The sequence below is a fragment of the Halichoerus grypus genome, chromosome 12 (assembly GCF_964656455.1).
Source record: "Halichoerus grypus chromosome 12, mHalGry1.hap1.1, whole genome shotgun sequence".
NCBI lineage: Eukaryota > Metazoa > Chordata > Mammalia > Carnivora > Phocidae > Halichoerus > Halichoerus grypus.
Window position 1 is genome coordinate 79823511 of NC_135723.1, and position 19847 is coordinate 79843357.

A 19847-nucleotide genomic window follows, 5' to 3' on the forward strand; every position below is an offset into this window, starting at 1 on the left:
TTGCAATAAAAATGTCAAGAAATTACTATGGTAATAAACCTTATCTTTTAAAATGTAATATCCCAAGTGTACCTGTCTGCCTTGAGCACAGAACTATGGATTTTAGCTATTTCATCTTGATAATGTCTTCAAGTTATGTTTTATAAAAAGGTAACCTTTAAAAAGTGATTATCCTGTCAACTCTGTACATGGTTTAATAGATATTCAGAATAAATATAAAAAATAGCCCAGTTTTCTTTCACTCTTGATGGTCTTTGACAATCTTGTGTACTTAAATGGCCTTATTTCATCTGAGCATCCATTCACACGGCAGAGAGTGTTTACTCTCTGCCAGGCTCACTATTCAGTTTCACAGATTCAAGGTGAAGTAGCATGTTCTCGCCTCAGTGAGTTTTTTGTACATTTGAAGAAGACAGATATTTGAAAGTGGAAAACGCCAACATAGTCTGTGATAGAAATGCTATTATAGAAGTTCAGCATGCTCTGGCATACAAATAAGAAGTTGAAGGTTTCAGAGAAAATTTCAAGGATGCCATGAAAGAGATGATGTGTCCACTGCTCTGAAGACTGAACAGCAGTTAGTGTGGAGACACAAGACAGAAGGAACTTCAGGAAGATGGACCACTGAGTGTGGTTTTTACAGTGGTATACAGTAGATGATGGGCCAAATGGTGAAAGCTTTTATTCACCATACTAAGAAGTTTGGAGTTTACAAGGAAGACACTCCCAAACTTCTTAACCTTCCCTGTTTTCCCATGCACACCTGTCACAGCAGGACACATTTATCTCTTTTTACTCCCCACCACCACCCTATAATGTAAGCATCAAGAGGGCAAGGCATTTGGTCTATTTGACTTGCTGCTATATCCACAGTGTGATGAACAGTATCTGGGACTTAGTAGGGGCCCACTAACTATTATTAAACAAATAAAAGCCAAGGGGGAGCCACTAAAAAATTCTAAGTGTGGGAGTTGTCATGGCCACTTTTCACATTTGGGTCCTCTTGGACCAATGCTGCTCTTTTCTTTAGCTCTGTCCTTTATTCTCTGCTCCAATTGCAATTCTTTTGTCAAAACCAGGTTTTCATAAGTAAGCCATGAAAAGAGATAATTTGATAATGATCTGGCAAGGATATGTTATATGGACTAGTTTAGTTTACTTAGAATACATAAATGGCTATCAGGTGACTAGGACTTGGAAAGAATGGAGGCTGCAAGGCAAACTGGAAAAGGCATGGATTCTGGAGTTGGACAGTTATAAGGGCAAATTCCAGCCTCCAACAATTAGTAGCTATACAAGCCTAAGAGAGTTAACCTTCCGTTTTATATAATGGCAATTATACAAACCTTTTACGGTTCTTGAGAGGATTGACTAATATAATACTTGGAAAGCATCTGGCCTTAGAAGCAACTCTGTAAATGTCTCTAGGAGGAAGGAGATGGATATGTTCCTGCCATGGCAGACTTGGCCATGAACCCAGTTAAGAAAAGAGACCACTAAATAGAAAAAAAGTTGGCAGGAATAATTTATATAATACACATCTTTATATATGATCAGGTTTACAGAAGCAAAGTTGGATTTCCACACAGATCCAGTATTTTCACGAGGGATCATGTTTGTATCTGAGATACAAAGAAAATAATTTGGTATCCCTGCTCTTCAGAAGCTTGCACACTGATAGAGATGATAGATGTATCAACCAAAATTGTCCACAGAATGTGGCATATACAGAAATTGTAAAAATTGAAGGGCTATAAGAAACACAGTTTCCTCCTGTTAATTAACACAACATACTTAAGGAATTGAGCAATTTAGCTTCTAAAGATACGGAATTCGTTTGTTAGATACAGAGTGCATCCCTAAACTCTCAAGTGTCATACAAAACCCGTGTCCCTGGTACAGCAGAGGGCTTAGTTCCAAAGGTATTAAGATACCTGCTTTTATTTTTGAAAGTGAATTTGAAAGGAATATAGATTTAAAGTAGACTCTTGAGTTTATTATATAGATACATTCAATATTGTTGGAAGAAAGCAGATGTTTACTGAGAGATCATGAGTAATCATTTCAGGGTACTTACTGAGTAGTGATAAAGACATGAGATAGTGTTTTAAAAAAGCTCTTGGCAGTGAACTTTAGATAAATATATGTATTCGGGAAAATTGTTGGATTCTTAATATAGCAAACATTATGCTGACACAAAAGTGACTAACAGGGAAATGATAGCCCACAGGAGTACATAGGACAAAATGAAGAGGAGAAGTCCACAAAACAAGAAATATTTCCAAAATGCTTACCTTTATTTGGTATTGAAGTAGTGGTGAAAGAAATTAATTTCTCAAACTTTTCTATAAATCGGCTGTTGGCAAAGTAATAGTGATCTTCAGATGGTGTCTGACCTCCTACTGAGGAAGAGGCGAATCAGGTACATGTTATTTTATGACTAGATATTTAAGGACTCTGAGGACATTTACGTCCCATGTAACTTCACACTGCAATGAAGAGTAATTTCCAGCTTATATCCTTTCCACCCCACTCCCAGATAAGCTCAGTAAAGGCACAACTATATGCTTGGGATCCTATGACATAGCACAATTCTTGGCACAGAGTAGGTGCTCAAAAAAGTTGAAAAAATATTGCAATGACTATTGAGTATAATTGCTATTGATTGAAAGTGAATTTGATAAAGTCCTAATTCAGTTGGTTAGTTACCATGAGTAAATGCATTTTTTTTTTCCTTTGCTGGAAGATATTCATTTGAAATTATTTTTCACTTTCGAAATGCTCCCCACCACTTTCCTCTGTTCTTTGGGTATATGTCAACAATGATCTTACTCCTAAATTTCTGCCTGATAAGTCCAAGGTAATGGTATATTAATCATGTTTTTTTTATTTTCTGTATATTAGGATGTTTTGACATCTTAACGCTCCTTTTGTCAGGGGAGTGACTGCCCCTCCTGGGGCTAGCTAATTCTTAGAGACAGCAAAGGGCATGCTATTTGATAAGCAAACTAATGAAGTCAGAGCCCTACCACCCCTATCTGCTCTGTACACCCCAGAAGGCAATATTTCTCTGTCTTTATCATATCAGGGCTAGGTACTAGGCAACTAGAGACCATCTCAATAGCCCTGATGGGGTTCAGGACACATTACTCCAAAATAGGGCACCTGGCCTACTGAATATTTTAAGCTGAAGAATTTGAGAAAACAGCAGAAGCAGAAAGTTCACTCTGATCTCCTCTCACCTCCCCTTCTTACCTGAAACAGGCCACAAAACCCTCACATGAAAGGTGTCCTCCATATACCTGGAGGAAAGGATCATCCTCGTCTCCAAAGACAAAGAGGTGCCAAGAAGAATCCAAACGAACAGGCTTTGCTAAGTTTCCCCCAGTTTACTATAAATTACCTCATATTCTTTACCGTATTTTATTTCCACACTACTTCCCACTCTTGAACAAACCTATCATAAAAATACACAGGTCTAACTGTTTCTTTGGGTCTTTTCCTTATGAAGTCTCCTGTGTCACCCAAATCTTAAAAAAATTTGTATGTTTTCTCCTGTTAATCTGTCAGTTTAATTTTCAGATCCAGTCAAGGAGCCTAAGAGAGAAGAGGAAAACTTTTTCCTCTCTGCAGCCCAGAGCCTGCTGAAATTATTCAAACTAGCCAGTCCTAAACTGTTTAACCAACCCTGCCTTGCAGTTCTCAAGGAAACTCCAATAAAGGTTTTCCCCTCGCTCCTGGTCTGCTTCCTGTCCAAAACCTGGTGTTCCTCATATGGTCCTCTATGTCACCTTTATAAATTAAGACTCCAGCACAGAACAAATGGGAAAGTAGAAATGCTTTTCTCTTTGTTCGTATCTTGTTTCTCCCCATGAATTCTTCTGTAGTAAGTTCATACTCTACATGTTAACTGAAATGAGCCATATGTCCATTAAAGTGTGTTTTTTTTTTTTTTAAGATTTTATTTTATTTATTTGACAGAGAGAGACACAGCGAGAGAGGGAACACAAGCAGGGGGAGTGGGAGAGGGAGAAGCAGGCTTCCCGCCGAGCAGGGAGCCCGATGCGGGGCTCGATCCCAGGACCCTGGGATCATGACCTGAGCTGAAGGCAGACGCTTAACGGCTGAGCCACCCAGGCGCCCCTAAAGTGTGCTTTTTAAACTAACTGTGAAAGGAGCTTCTCTCATTGAAAGGTCATTTTTGGAAAGGACTTTTTGAATGTGGTACCTAGCAAACGGCAACTTCCTTTGAACTTGACAAATACTGCAATCTCGACCCTGGGTGTAAGGTTCATATTCCAGGACTCAGGGGCTTATCTCTCAGTGTTCCCCAGCTAAGAATACTAGGGCTTGCATTACATTTCACTTGCAAAACTGCCAGGATTGTTTCAACACAATCATTTTGCACAAGATACTGACATTCTGATGACACTGAAATTTGACATGGAGTGATTAAGAATTTGAAAATCCACATAAAACCATCAATAAAATTGAAAACCTGGATACTTCTCTTTTCTCCTCTACTTGCAGTCAAAGAGAGAGGGAAGGGAGGAAGCGGGAAAAGAAGGTGGGAGAGAAGAAAAAACATTCACTGCCCAGATATCACAAATGTCACTTCCTCATTCTTTTTCCCCTTGCCTCAGACTTCCTTTAAAAAGCAAAAAGGATGAAGCCACGAAATGGTGGTATTGTTTGGTATGTGCCAAATCCAGCCTGCTATGTACTCACAGGTTATGGTACAGAGTCACTAAGATCTTGAGGTCAACTCTTTGAGGCATTAAATTTCCTGTGAGAAAAAAGGGAAATGTTTTGTTTTAGACCTTACTTCATGTCTAAACTTTGTTTAATATTTGATTTGGGATGGAACTATAAAAGCACTCAAAATGATTCAAATTACTGCACATTTTCAAGCTCTAATAACTTTATTTTTTTGAAGGTCATAGTTTAATCTTTCTATAATTAGATTAGGAGGAAAAAGCAAGAGTCTTCTAGGGTCTGCATTTGATGAGATAGATATTCTGTTCCTGTGCATTTCCATTGTGTTTCCACGGCAGAACATACAGCAGAGACTTGGCAGCGTGCATGCTTGGTGCCAGGTTACGTTTATGTTCCGTAACTATGTTGCTTGCAGACTGTTGTGGCCACAGTAGTTGACTGTGCCCCAGACAAACGGGGGTACTGGTCTGTTCCCACAGATATTTATCCCAGTCTTCATCCCAAGGAGGGCACTGCCATGTGTTCTCAGCCACAGTCTCTTATCCAAGGTTCCTGGTTCAGATAGCAACATCCTGCTCAACATAACTTTTATCATCACAGCTTGAGATAAGATGACTGATTTTGGCCAGAGAAACATGGTGGCAAGCACTGAAGGGACAAGTAGCCATTTCGCTTTCGACATTAGGATGATTCTTTCTGCACTTGATAAGATGATAAGGAAACCTACCAGCCCTGATCCGGGGGTTTTTATCATAGGGGCATTGTAATAGCTTTTCAAGGTCCAGGGAATCAATGTAAATTTCTTACTTGTTGGAAAGGAAGGAGCTGAATCCAAGTTCTCTGTGGAGACACCCTGTTCCCACAATCTCTTTCTCCCCACATCCGGCCCAGCAACACTCACTTCCTGCCCCTGACTTTAGGGGGTGGGGCCCCACTTCCTGTGACTCCAATAATTTTTTTTAAATGGAAACACTTGCATGGCCTTTTATATTATGTTGGTTTAAAATCTCTTTTATATTCTATGTGGAACACCCAAAAGACTCCACCTCAAAATTGCTAGAACTCATATATGAATTCAGCAGTGGCAGGATATAAAATCAATGCACAGAAATCAGTTGCATTTCTATACACAACAATGAGACAGAAGAAAGAGAAATCCAGGAGTTGATCCCATTTACAATTGCACCCAAAACCATAAGATACCTAGGAATAAACCTAACCAAAGAGGCAAAGGATCTGTACTCAGAAAACTATAAAACATTCATAAAAGAAACTGAGGAAGACACAAAGAAATGGAAACACATTCCATGCTCATGGGTTGGAAGAACAAATATTGTTAAAATGTCTATGCTACCAAGAGCAATCTACACATTCAATGCAATCTCTATCAAAATACCATCAACTTTTTTCACAGAAATGTAACAAATAATCCTAAAATTTGTATGGAACCAGAAAAGACCCCAAATAGCCAAAGGAATGTTGAAAAAGAAAACCAAACTGGTAGCATCACAATTCCAGACTTCAAGCTCTATTACAAAGCTGTAATCATCAAGACAGTATGGAACTGGCACATAAATAGACACATAGATCAATGGAACAGAATAGAGAGCCCAGAAATGGACCCTCAACTTCATGGACAACTAATCTTTGACAAAGTAGGAAAGAATATCCAGTGGAAAAAAGACAGTCTCTTCAACAAATGGTGTGGGAAAATTGGACAGCCACATGCAGAAGAATGAAACTGGATCACATCCTTACACCTTAGACAAAAATAGACTCAAAATGGATAAAAGACCTAAATGTGTGACAGGAATCCATCAAAATCCTAGAGGAGAACACAGGCAGCAACCTCTTTGACCTCAGCTGCAGCAACTTCTTGCTAGACACGTCTCCAAAGGCAAGGGAAGCAAGGGCAAAAATGAACTATTAGAACTTCATCAAGATAAAAAGCTTTTGCACAGCAAAGGAAACAGTCGACAAAACCAAAAGACAACTGACAGAATGGGAGAAGATATTTGCAAATGACATATCAGATAAAGGGCTAGTATCCAAAATCTATAAAGAATTTACCAACTCAACACCCAAAGAACAAATAATTCAATCAAGAAATGGGCAGAAGACATGAACAGACATTTCTCCAAAGAAGCCAACAGACACATGAAAAAGTGCTCAACATCACTTGGCATCAGAGAAATACAAATCAAAACCACAATGAGATACCACCTCATACCAGTCAGAATGGCTAAAATTAACACATCAGGAAACAACAGATGTTGGCGAGGATGCAGAGAAAGGGGAACACTCCTACACTGCTGGTGGGAATGCAAGCTGGTGCAGCCACTCTGGAAAACAGTATGGAGGTTCCTCAGGAAGTTGAAAATAGAGCTACCCTACGACCCAGCAATTGCACTACTGGGTATTTACCCCAAAGATACAAATGTAGTGACCCAAAGAGGCACATGCACCCCAATGTTTATAGCAGCAATGTCCACAATAGCCAAACTATGGAAAGAGCCAAGAGGTCCATCAACAGATGAATGGATAAAGAAGATGTGGTATATATATATACAATGGAATATTACACAGTCATCAAAAAATTGAAATCTTTCCATTTACAATGATGAGGATGAAACTAGAGGGTATTATGCTAAGTGAAATAAGTCAATCAGAGAAAGACAAGTATCATATGATCTCACTGTTATGTGGAATTTAAGAAACAAGGCAGAGGATCATAGGGGAAGAGAGGGAAAAATGAAACAAGACAAAACCAGAGAGGGAGACAAACCATAAGAGACTCTTAATTATAGGAAACAAACTGAGGGTTGCTGGAGGGGAGAGGGGTGGAAGGATGGGGTAACTGGGTGATGGACATTGGGGAGAGTATGTGTTGTAATGAGCACTGGGTATTATATAAGACTGACGAATCACAGACCTGTACCCCTGAAACAAATAATACATTATATGTTAATTAATTCAATTTAAATAAAAAAAATAAAATCTCTTTTGTTCTTATAAAGTCATTGCTGCTCATGGTGAAATAATGCAAAGTTATGCAGATGAAAACTAAACACCCTCTTCCTTCCTCCTTCTACCAGTGATAACTCATGGTTATAGTTTCTTGTATGTAATTCCAGAAATTTCCTAGAAATATGGAAGCAAATGTGTGTGTCTATTGTTAAAAGATAAAGTGAGATATATTAAAAATTTTAAGAGCTTATTTGAGCAAAAACTGATTCAAATTGGGTAGCACCAAACCAGGGGTGGTTAGGAGCGCTCCACAGACAGGGACCAGGGAAAAGAGATATGGAGAAAGAAGGGAAGCAAAGAAAGGAAATTATTGATTGGCTAAAGCTAAGCCTAGTTGGCTGTGATTGGTTGTCCTTAGTGTTTTAATTTCTACCTTTGAGGCATGTATAGGTTTAGATTTTGGTTTGCCTTTATAGGCTGCCATAGCAACAGAGCCACATCAGTCTCAGGGCCTCTTTATTTAACAGTGTATTTAAAACAAATGGGGCTATGGTGTAAGATATTCAGTAAGATGCATTGTCTAAAACTTACTTTTCTCACATGACCATATTTTTGGAGTATCTGTAGTAACCACATTGTACTCCACTGTACCCTATATGGCAATTTTTTTTAAAGTTCTTATTGATGGACATTTCATTTTCTGAAGATTTTTTTCTTCTCTATCAAAAATATTGTAGTTAACGTTTGTATGTATGTATGTGTGTGTGTGTGTATATATATATATGCACACTTTTGCCAGAATGGAGTGGAATTGCTAATGCAAAGGGTATATAAATTTCACTTTAGATAGACACTGCTGGATTATTTTCTAAAAAGTTTGTTCCAAATAAGGATCTCAGCAATAATGAATGAGAGGGAGCCAGTTTTCCTTACCAACACTGGGCATTATCAGATTCTGTAATTACTATTTATTCATAAACTTGGTTTTTAAATAGTAAAGTTGACATTTTTTTTCATAGTTTGTTTAAAGGGTATTCTTTTTTCTTGCCAAGATTTTTTTTTTTTTAAAGAGCAAACCGTGTTTTGTTTCTCATTTATGCCCAAATTATATTTTTAGGAGACTGTTGCCATTTCTGAAAATTAAGATAGACTTTTTCAGATATCAACAGATTACAATATGAAACAGGAAACCAACGACCAGGTTTAAAAAGAACACCTTCTTTCTTTTGCCTATTGTTTCTCATGTGGTATTTGACTTTAATTATCGTTATTATATTTTAAAAGTACATTAGTCACTAGGAGCTACACATTCCCCTATCCACTGAACCTCATTGCTTTCATGAGCAGTAAGGCCATATAAAGTTTTGGCAAATAAATCTTTCGTTAGAAGTATCTTTTAAATAAAATAAGATAGTAGTTTTTCATGGGAAGCCTAAATTAGTAGTAAAGGAAAGAACAAGCTAATTCCAGTTCAAGCATTGGCAAGTTGTTGACTTTGGGTTAGTCACTTCCCTTCCCTGACTTTGTTTTTCCAACTATGAAAGGCCAGTTTCTGAGAAGACTAGACAAAGTAAACAAAAGTCAGCTAGTGCAGTGCTTATCATAGAATGGTAGGCACTTCGATAAAGATCATTATTTATTTGAAGGCTTTATAGACATTCCAGAGTTTTCCATCTAGTAGATGATTTAGAGTTTACATTTGAAATCTAAAACTGGCTTTAAAAATTTCATTTTGAGGAATATGATATTCAGGAAGATGTATTTATAATTATTCTTTACTTAAAAAGGATAAGTAGGGGGCGCCTGGGTGGCTCAGTCGGTTAAGCGGCTGCCTTCGGCTCAGGTCATGATCCCAGGCTCCTGGGATTGAGCCCCGCATCGGGCTCCCTGCTCAGCAGACAGCCTGCTTCTCCCTTTCCCTCTGCCTGCCGCTCTGCCTACTTGTGCTATCTCTCTGTCAAATAAATAAATTAAAAAAAAAAAAAAGGATAAGTAGGTTTAATTTGATTGAAAACAAATTTACCTAATTCTGGCACAATGTGTTATTATGCCGATGCACAAATATTATCAAAATAAAATTAATACCTCTAGGGGTTTCTGTCTTATGCCTGATGTGCCATATTTCTAATTAGACTCCATAAAATTTTAACACATTGTGTTAATACAATTTTGTTCACATACTTGGTTCCCAATTATTTCATTATAGCACATTTTTAATAACAAATGTCAGAGTAGGAGGTAGCACATACAATTTTTACTGAAATATATTTCTTCCCCCACACCAACTTGCTAATCCTAAATAATACATATAGGGACAAGGATGGGCTTGGGTTAACATATAATTATGTAACTTTTGGAGAACAAATCATTATGGATTATTTCATTTTCCTCTTACAGGTTTTAATTGAAGATCAGAGGTAAAAGAGATTTCTGGGATTAATCATTTTATGAAAGTAGAAATAATCATGAAGATTATAATATGTAGTATACAAATATTTTTGAGAGTTGAACAGCCAAAAGTAGACTTTTTGCATCATATAGAAAACCTTAATCCTTGAATGGTGAGAGCCGATTTCAGTGACTAATAATTTTAGTGATGTCTTGTTCCCTGATGATGTTGAGAACTACCCTTGCTGAAATTGTCAATCATTGCCTTATAACTCTTCATAAATAAGAAGAGCTTCCATTTGCTACTCATCATTTAATTATGTGCTTTACATACAACTTCCCATTTAATTTTTATTTTTCAGATGAAGAAACTGAGCCTTCAATTAAGTGACTCCCCAAGGTCACATAGGTCCAGCTACAAAGAAGGCCCCGATGGCTTTGACTTCCCAGCCTGTGCATCCCACCATTACAACATACTGCCCTCCCATAAGGTTATGAGATGAAATAACATGGCACATAGAACATAGAACTACTTCCAATTTCTTTTTACTCCACAGCAGCATCTGACCACGAGTGTCTGCCAACTACTGAGAACTTTTCTGTGTGCTAGACCCAGGGCGCAGGTGACCAAGGGGCATTTAATTTCACATATACTTTCAATATGTAACTTTCATGGTTTAAAGGAGAAACTGGCCTTCAAAGAAAGAGGAAGTCTGGATGTCAGGCACATCGTGACAAACTTTCCATTTACAGCAGCAGAGGGTAGTAGGATAACAGCGTCAATCCCAAGGCTTTTTCAACAATACCGCCTCTGTCCTTGAAGCCTTTTGGTTTCAGCAAACAGAAATGATAACTGGTCACATGCTAGCCCACTTTGTCACCAGAAGAAAATCAGTCAGCTTAACTTTCAGATGAAACATGGGGGATTTAGATACTAAAAACAGAATATAAATAATTGCTGGTTTGTGGTTACTTTAGAATCTTTATGTCTTGGAGATATTTTTTTTTTTAACTTGCTTACTTATAAAACTGATTTAAAAGCAAGTTTTTTTTTCCTTCAAGTAACAAATTTAATTTGATGGGCATTTTGGCAGTGAGGGAAATGGTGGGTGGGAAAGTAAGTGATTATATTTTCCCTGTGATTGTTTTGTGTATTCTTAGTAGATAAGCTGAATAATTCTTTTTTTTTTTTAAAGATCTTATTTTTTATTTATTTGACAGAGAGACAGAGAGAGAGAGAACGAGCACAAGCAGGGGGAGCAGCAGACAGAGGGAGAGGGAGAAGCAGGCTTCCCGCAGAGCAAGGAGCCCTATATGGGACTCGAACTCTGAGATCATGACCTGAGCCCAAGGCAGCCGCTTAACCAACTAAGCCACAGAGGCACCCCTGAATAATTCTTTTTAAATGTAGATTCTGATATACTAGTTGTGAAACAACATGGTATATGAGAGAGACCGAGAGACAGAGACAGAGAGGCAGAGAGATGGAAGGAGAGCGAGATGAAGAGAGCACCAGGGGTTTGCTCAAGTGCAAGAAGGTGTGGGACAAGGTAGGAGGGGGAGTTGAGGCTGGAGAGGTAGACAGGAGTCAGATATGAGGGTCCGCTGGGCTACATTAATGAACTCCAAATTAATCCTTTAGGCAGGACTGAAAGGGTCAGATTTGTATTTTAAATCTGTGGAGAAGATGAGGGGAGGAGATGAGCCTGGAGGCAGGAAAACTAGTTAGAAGGCTGTTGCTATTTTCCAAAGCAGAGACGATGAAGTCTTGAACGAGGTAAGGATGAGGGAAGGAGATAGGAGGATAGAAATAGAGAAATCAATAGATTGCTTGGGTGTGGGAGGGCTAGGAAAAACAAGGAACCTAATGTGACACCAGGTTTCTTGCTGGACGATGGCATCCACTCCTGAGAAGGGAGCAGGGGCAGGGAGCAGGTGTGGGGGCTCATTTGAGCATGTTGTATCTGAGGTCACTGTGGGGTATCCACATAGTTTTCTGTTGTTTGTATTTTTGTTTTTAAGCCATACGATTTGGAAGCTCAAGGGAGAAAGTAGGACTGTGTCATTAATAATGAAAAATAAGTCAGAGAGATACAGTATGCCTAATAGTTTGAGAAGACAGTGTCTGGAACGAGACTACCTGAGTTTGAGTTCCAGGTCCATCATTTGCTGACTGTGTGAGTTTCAGCAAGTTGCATAACTTCTCTGTTATCCTTCTATGTATCCTTAGTTTCCTCATATGCTGTGAGAATTAAGTGCGTTGATCTGTAAAGCTTTTACATCAGTACTTGGCACGTGGTAAGCACCCTATACTGGTTTGTTGTATTGTTTTTATTTTTATTTCAGCTTTCATTTATGGGACACCCGTTCTGGGCCACACCTGTGTTAAGAGCTTACAGGCAATTTCTCACTTCCTCTCCATAACACCCTGTAATGGTGATACTGTTAGGATCTAAAGAAACTCAGAGCTCAGGAAGGCTGCTCAGATTGCCCAAAGCAACCCACTGGGAAAGAAAGGGCAGAGCCAGGATGCAAACTCAAGCCTGAAGGACAACAGGAGTCCAAGCCCATTAAGATGATACCTGAAACCATGAGAGTGTGTGAAGGGAGAGGAGTCAGGGAACATCAGGGTGCCTCCATAGCTGGGGGTGAGGGCAGAGAAAAGCAACTGAAGGCGTGCAAGGCCAGAAGCAGCAGCGGGTGAGTCAAGTCGAGTGTAGCTGGAGCCCGGGAAGGTAAGGATTGACTTCCACGATGCTCTTATAATTGCTCCTCTGCCTCTACCCCTAACATTGAGATTTTACATTTTAAACCTCTGGGCGTGAAAAAAAAACTACTAACTCGACACAAGAATTTTGACTCCTATACTAGAGGCATTGCATTATCTAATAGACTTAATGTATGATGAAGGTACTTAAAACTTTGAAGCTCAGAGCTGCTGTCTGTGTCAGGTGCTAAGAGCTTTCTCCTTCCCGAGGCAGTGGCCAGAGGGATTAATCATCATATCTGCTTCTGTGTCCCAGCGTAGTGTTACTTCCGGGGTCCCCCTAGCCTATATTCACTGTCTTTGCCTGGAGTTCCTGGGATTTATTCTGGATATATGTGTTAGTTTGTTAGAACTGCCATGACAAAGTACCCTGGACTAGGTGGTTTAAACAACAGAAATTTATTTTATCACAGTTCTGAAGGATAGAAGTCCAAGGTCAAGGTGTCAACAGAGTTGGTTCCTTCCAAGGGGCATAAGGGACAGGTCTGTTCCAGGTCTCTCTCCTTGGCTTCTGGATGGCCGTCCCCTCTCCATGTCTTCCATCTGTCCCTCGTATGTGTCCAGATTTCCTCTTTGTATATGGATACTAGTTGTATTGGATTAGAAGCCACTCTAATGGCCTCATTTTAACTCGATTACCTCTGTAAAGATCTTGTCTACAAGTCACATTCTGAGGTACTGGGGGTAGAACTTCAATATATGAATTTTGAAGGGACATAATTTGGCCCATAACAATATCAATACCCCAATGATGTTTACTTTAATTGTTAAAGACTTTGACTTTGAATCCAGTATGGAAATGCAGTACAAGTAAGGAAACATATTCTACCCCACTGTTTTGTGGTATCAACCAAAGGAAATAAATTTTCATTTTATATCCTCCCAGTCATCCCTTTCCGATTCATAAGATATTTAATAAAGAGGGGCACCTGGGTGGCTCAGTTAAGCATCTGCCTTCGTTTTAGGTCATGGTCCTGGGGTCCTGGGATCGAGTCCCACGTTGTGCTCCCTGCTCAGCGGGGAGTCTGGTTCTCTCCTTCTCCCTTTGCCCCTCTCCCCCACCCAAGCTCTCTCTCTTGCTTGCTCTCTAAGTAAATAAATAAAAGCTTAAAAAAAAAAGATATTTAATAAAGAAGCTTTCGGGGCACCTGGGTGGTGCAGTTGGTTAAGCCTCAGACTCGTGGTCTTGGCTCAGGTCTGAGATCAAGACCTGAGTCCGGGTCTATGCTCAGTGAGGAGTCTGCTTAAGACTCTCTCTCCCTCTGCCCCTCCCAGGCTGTGCTCTCTCTCTCTCAAAATGAATAAATAAATCTTAAAAAAAAAAAGAGGCTTTCTTCTTTCTCTTGCTAAGGAAAAAGATTTGCACTCACTTTAAAATTAAAAATCATGAGTTTACCTGCTCATTTAGCCAATTCTGTCTCTTTCAGTCAACATCGTTTAGGGAATGGGAAAGCCATGACTCCCATGACCAACCTCTTGGGTATTAAGTGCAGTCACTCTCCCAGGTGCTGTGGAAAGGGAGGCAGGTTACAAAGAATCTCTGACCTCGAGATATTTATAATTTCATGCTATTATTCTTAATCCTTTTTGCATCATAGAGGCTTGGGAATCTGGTGAAAGCTAGACCTTCTCTTCTTGGAGATATTTATATATGATGATAAGCAAAATTATGTGTACAGCTGATTTTGTTAGGTTAGATCAAAATACTTTTATATAGAATGGTGCTTTTTCCATCCTTCTTTACATGCAAAATTAATCTCAGGCAACATTAAAAAAAAATAGGAAGCAGGAAAGAAAGAAATCCAATGAATGCAAATAAAGTTAAACCATAAACTTTATCTTTGCTAAAAAATAAATTTCACTGAGAAGGCATCTCTCCCTTGGCTTGATGAGAAGCTGAAATTACTGAGTGGTCTCTGGCATGACAACACATACACTTTCCCATACACTTTCTGTTTTGATGGCAATACATGCTAAAATGCTGGGCTCACAACAGCATGTGGTGGCAAACAGAATCAATTCATGACAGATGACACATGGGCTTACGACAAGAGAACACCAAGATATTTCAAGATGATCTGACGTGGATAGTGGTTTAATGTCGTTTAATTTCTGTTGGTTTCACATCACTGAGTTTCTTCTTCAGCAAGGGGATGCTGTTGATGTCAACAAAGGGAGATTTAAGAACTCATGTTTCAATTTTCAGGTTGTCTTATCAGAAGTACTTTAAAGAGTTGTGGAGTTTCAAGTTGTCTGCATATTTCTGTATCACAGATTTGTAAAAGAGAAGTTCACATTCTGCTTTCGTTTCATGAGAAAACATTTTGAAAAGGCAATAATTCAAGCCGCTGGCATAAACAAAGCTGACACCTTGCTGTAGACAGCAGGACCAGAGAGAGCAATGGGCATAGAGCTTGCTGCATGAAGATAGGTCCTCTCAGCTGTGTCACCAAGCCCCACAGGTGTTCTGTCTATCCACAAAGTGCCCAATGAATTGTTTTTGCTGAATAAACTTTTCAGCATTTCAAAGATATCAATGGATTTGAAATTTCTGAAGGGACTTGCTAGATGGGAATTTATTTTTGAAGGCATCAGCTGGCTGCATAAAGAAGCTTCCAATTCCTCCATCATATGCCTCAAAATACTATTTTTAAAAAGTCAACCATCATGGAATAATTTCAATTTTTGGAGTCACTGCTTTAACCTGCCTCTTCTGCCCCAAACCACACACTAACTTGACCATTTCTGGGGTACCCAGGTTTTACCACTTTGTTGCTATATTAAGAGTAGGCTGATTCATCTCAGGGCAGACTAAATTTTCGTAAAGTCTTGCCTTTTCAACTCTAGTTTTCTTTTCTTAGAAAAGAGCTACACTACTAAATTTTTGGTATAAAAATTATGAGATACTTCTTCAGCATTTTTGGCTTCATGCTTCTTTCACCGACAAGAATGTGTCATGCAAAAAGGACTAGGGCTTTGGTGTTCTATCACACACAGTGGGAACCAAAGCCAAAAGCTATTCGACATCTCTTCCTTATTATTTTCTTTGCCATTTTCTAACTTAAGCCAATCCTGAAGTAAACAAAGACAGATGCTCATCATCATGATGGCAGGACACATATTTTTTTAGTTCCTAGCAGTAGAAAGCTGTTCTGACATATGACAACACTGATGAGTCTACAGTGTCTGTCTATAGGGGCAGCCACAATTGACATTGAAATACTGTATTCACTAAGATATTTTGGAAAAATCACATAAAAAATTACTGGTGTGTACGTGTGTGTGCATTTCTGTCCCCGTGTATGTTCACACACATATCCATAGCCTGATTCACGGAGTGCCCTCTGATGCCCTCCCACAGACAACAGGGTAAGAGCACTGGGATGAATGAGTGGACAGTGTCTTCAACGAAACCCAGACTCCAAGAAGGGTGTGAGCCCGACGGTGGGAGAGCCCCACTTTCCTGGTAGTCTTAGAAAAGTCCCGGATAACATCGGAGCTACAACTTGAAGACTGAGTAGAATAGAAGATCTTTAGGTTGAGAGGAGGACAAAGGCATTCCAGACAGAAACGGAAAAGGGAGATGCCATAACCAGGGAACTTCAGTACGGTGTGGGAACGGTTCTAAGAAGCTAAGAGTTATGCTGGAAATGTTTAACTATCAAGACAGAGAAAACTATGTAGGCTTGAGTTTTAACTCTGCTATTTTTCTGTGTGATCCTGGATAAGTTTTGTAAACTTATCCTATTACCTCCATTTCCTCATTTTTAATATGGGGATGGCAGCTGAAAGTCAGCTTGGGTCAGGATCTTGTATTTGTCCAAATAGGATTTCTTTAACCCTTCCTTGCCACACCAAGTACATCAACACCCTAGGAAAATGGATACAGCCACCCTCCCCTTCATTTAGGGTAAATAACAATAGCAATAATAGTATTGATAATTCTAATAGCTGCAGTGGAATGAGCCTATACTCTGTGCAAATGTCGTATTAAGTGTTTTGCATGTATCATCAGGTTTCATTTCATAACACTTGAGGTAGAAGCTGTCCTTGTTTCCATGATGAGGAAACAGGTTTGTTTGTTTACTTATTTAGTTATTTTTAAAGGTTTTATTTATTTATTTCACAGAGAGAGAGAGTGTGCACATAAGCAGGCAGAGCGGTAGGCAGAGAGCAAGACGGAAGCAGGCTCCCCGCTGAGCAGGGAGCCCGATGCGGGGCTCGATCCCAAGACCCTGGGATCATGACCTGAGCTGAAGGCAGACACTTAATGGACTGAGCCACCCAGGTACCTAAGGAAACAGATTTAGATAGGCTAAGAGACATAGCCAAAATTTCTCAGAGGGCTGCCATAGAGCCAGCCCTCTAAATCAGGCTCTTTCCTCTACCTCCTCTGTTTTAAATTTCCTCCTGTAGAAAGTCTTCATCAATTGTATCCAATGATCACCATGCCTGGATTCACCTTCTCTGGTCAGCCCCTCAGGCAGATGTTTCCTTTGGATGGTCTGCTCACGTTTGATTGACTTCTTTGCATGAGGCTGCTTCTCAGACCATCCTGGCCACACACACTTCTGTGTGCAAGTGACACATGCCGCCACTTGACCTGGATTCGAAGGACACTGTGCATCCGCCAGGGCCCAGGACTACAGGTCCTTACATGTCTGGGAGAAGGAATTCCATGCACTATTGATCGATTGTCAGTACTTTCTCCCAGGGGTGCCTGGGTGGCTCAGTCGGTTAAGCGTCTGCCTTCGGCTCAGGTCATGATCCTGGGGTCCTGGGATCGAGCCCCACACTGGGCTCCCTGCTCAAGGCAGAGCCTGCTTCCCCTCATGCTCTCCCTCTCTCTCTCTCTCTCTCTCTCTCAAATAAATAAATAAATAAATAAATAAATAAATAAATACTTTCTCCTGGAATATGCTAGAAATGAGTGCCCCCGAGTGACATAAAATTGTGTTAAGCAGAAGCTGTGACTGCCCTGAGTCTCACTTATATGTTCAGAAAACTGAGCATGGGGAGGACTGAGAAAAAGGGGAAGAAGAAGGAGCACCAAAAAATAAAACAGATTTTCTAAAAAGGTGCTCATGGAGTGGAGGCTAGGTGCTTCTCTGGGGTCTGTACAAAACACATGCTGGGTTTCTTTTCATTTCTTCTAAAGATTTTATTTATTTATTTGAGAGAGAGAATGAGATAGAGCATGAGAGGGTCAGAGGGAGAAGCAGACTCCCTACCAAGCAGGGAGCCTGATGTGGGACTCGATCCCGGGACTCCAGGATCATGACCTGAGCCGAAGGCAGTCGCTTAACCAACTGAGCCACCCAGGCGCCCTCTTTTCATTTCTTCTAAGGAATTTTGTCAGATTATAATCAACCATGGAGCTTGTTCTGCCTGAGGGAGATGACTCCAGCTGGATCTAGCTTGATTTAACTGTTTATATTTCTGAATTTCCTCCCTCATATCTTCCTCTGTCAAATGAGCTTATCCACGCAACTCAAGGTTATAGGAAGAAAGTATCTTAGTTGATATTTAGTCTGTTTGGGCTGTTATAACAAAATTCCACAGACTGGGTAGCTTATAAACAACAGAAATTTATTGCCCACAGCTCTGGGGGCTGGGAAATCCAAGATCAGCATGGTCATGTTTTGGTGAGGGCCTCTTCCTGACTCACACCTGGCACCTTCTCACTGTCTTCACATGGTGGGAGGGATCTCTCTGGAGCCTCTTTTATAAGAACACGAATTTCGGGGCACCTGGGTGGCTCAGTTGGTTAGGCGACTGCCTTCGGCTTAGGTCATGATCCCAGGGTCCTGGGATCGAGCCCCGCATCGGGCTCCCTGCTCGGCGGGAAGCCTGCTTCTCCCTCTCCCACTCCCCCTGCTCGTGTTCCCTCTGTCGCTGTCTCTCTCTGTGTCAAATAAATAAATAAAATCTTTAAAAAAAAAAAAAAGAACACGAATTTCATTCATGAGGGCTCCACCCTCATGACCTAAGCAACTTCCAAAGGCTCCAGCTCCTAATACCATCATCTGTGGGAATTAGGATTTCTTTGTCTGAATTCGAGGGGGACACAAACATTCAAACCATGGCAGTTAGTTCCTGCCATTTTTGTTTATTTGGGTTGATTCTGTGAAGTAATAAAGAGTAATAAGGAATAGAAGCAGAAGATGAATCTTGGGGCTTGTCAAGTTCAACTTCCTGACCACCCCACCACTCTCAAGATTTGGGCTAAGGGTGCCATCATCCAAAGCCCCATAAACCATCCAGATTCCTTTCTGATTCCAATTTGAAAACAGTGTCTCATGCTCTCTGTCACAGTGGATGTAATCTTTCCTCCTGCTTAAGATAGTATGTTGCAAGTCACTCAGATGGACCTTCTGGGTAGCATCATCTGCTTTTCTTAGTGTCCCTCACCCACATTTTGACGAGACAATATATTTTGAGCTGGATTGTATGTCACAGGCATATTTACAGATATAAATTAGCACGTGATTTCTTTCAACCAAATAACCTAAGAGAAACCTTTGTCTGAAATCTCATCAATTACTTCTTCATACTTTAAAAAAATATTCATACACAGTCTTGCATATATTAACTGTTAGGTCTCCTCCACGAAAGCCTCTAAATGAGAAAGTCAGAATAAAGAAAAGTGCTACATTTATATCCAAAGCACTGTGGACACAAAGAGGAGCCCAGGACTAACAGCTCCTTGCATTATGGCTGCATTTGAAGTGACAGCTGACCACATTGCAGTTTCATTTCAGTCCATTCCTACCTCGAGGAAGTTGTTTCCAAAGCCCAGTCATAAGAGCTTGTTCCGAGCTGCCATGTTTACAGTGACAGTGTACAGCCATGCTGTCAAGGCTGCTCCCTCTGCCTGAGACCAGGCAGGTTCTCAAAACACTTCAGGAGCTTTTAACGAGTCCTCCCAAATCCCCTGTGAAGTGGAACATTTTTCATCTGCCTCCAAGCAGGAGGTAAAACATTTGCTTGACTTGCTTAAGGTCACAGA

General features: G+C 40.1%; 1 pseudogene; it reads right to left on the minus strand.

Moving 5' to 3' along the window:
* Positions 1-4988: 4988 nt before the first annotated feature.
* Positions 4989-19689, minus strand: LOC118523864 (gametocyte-specific factor 1 pseudogene; annotated as a pseudogene).
* Positions 19690-19847: the final 158 nt, after the last annotated feature.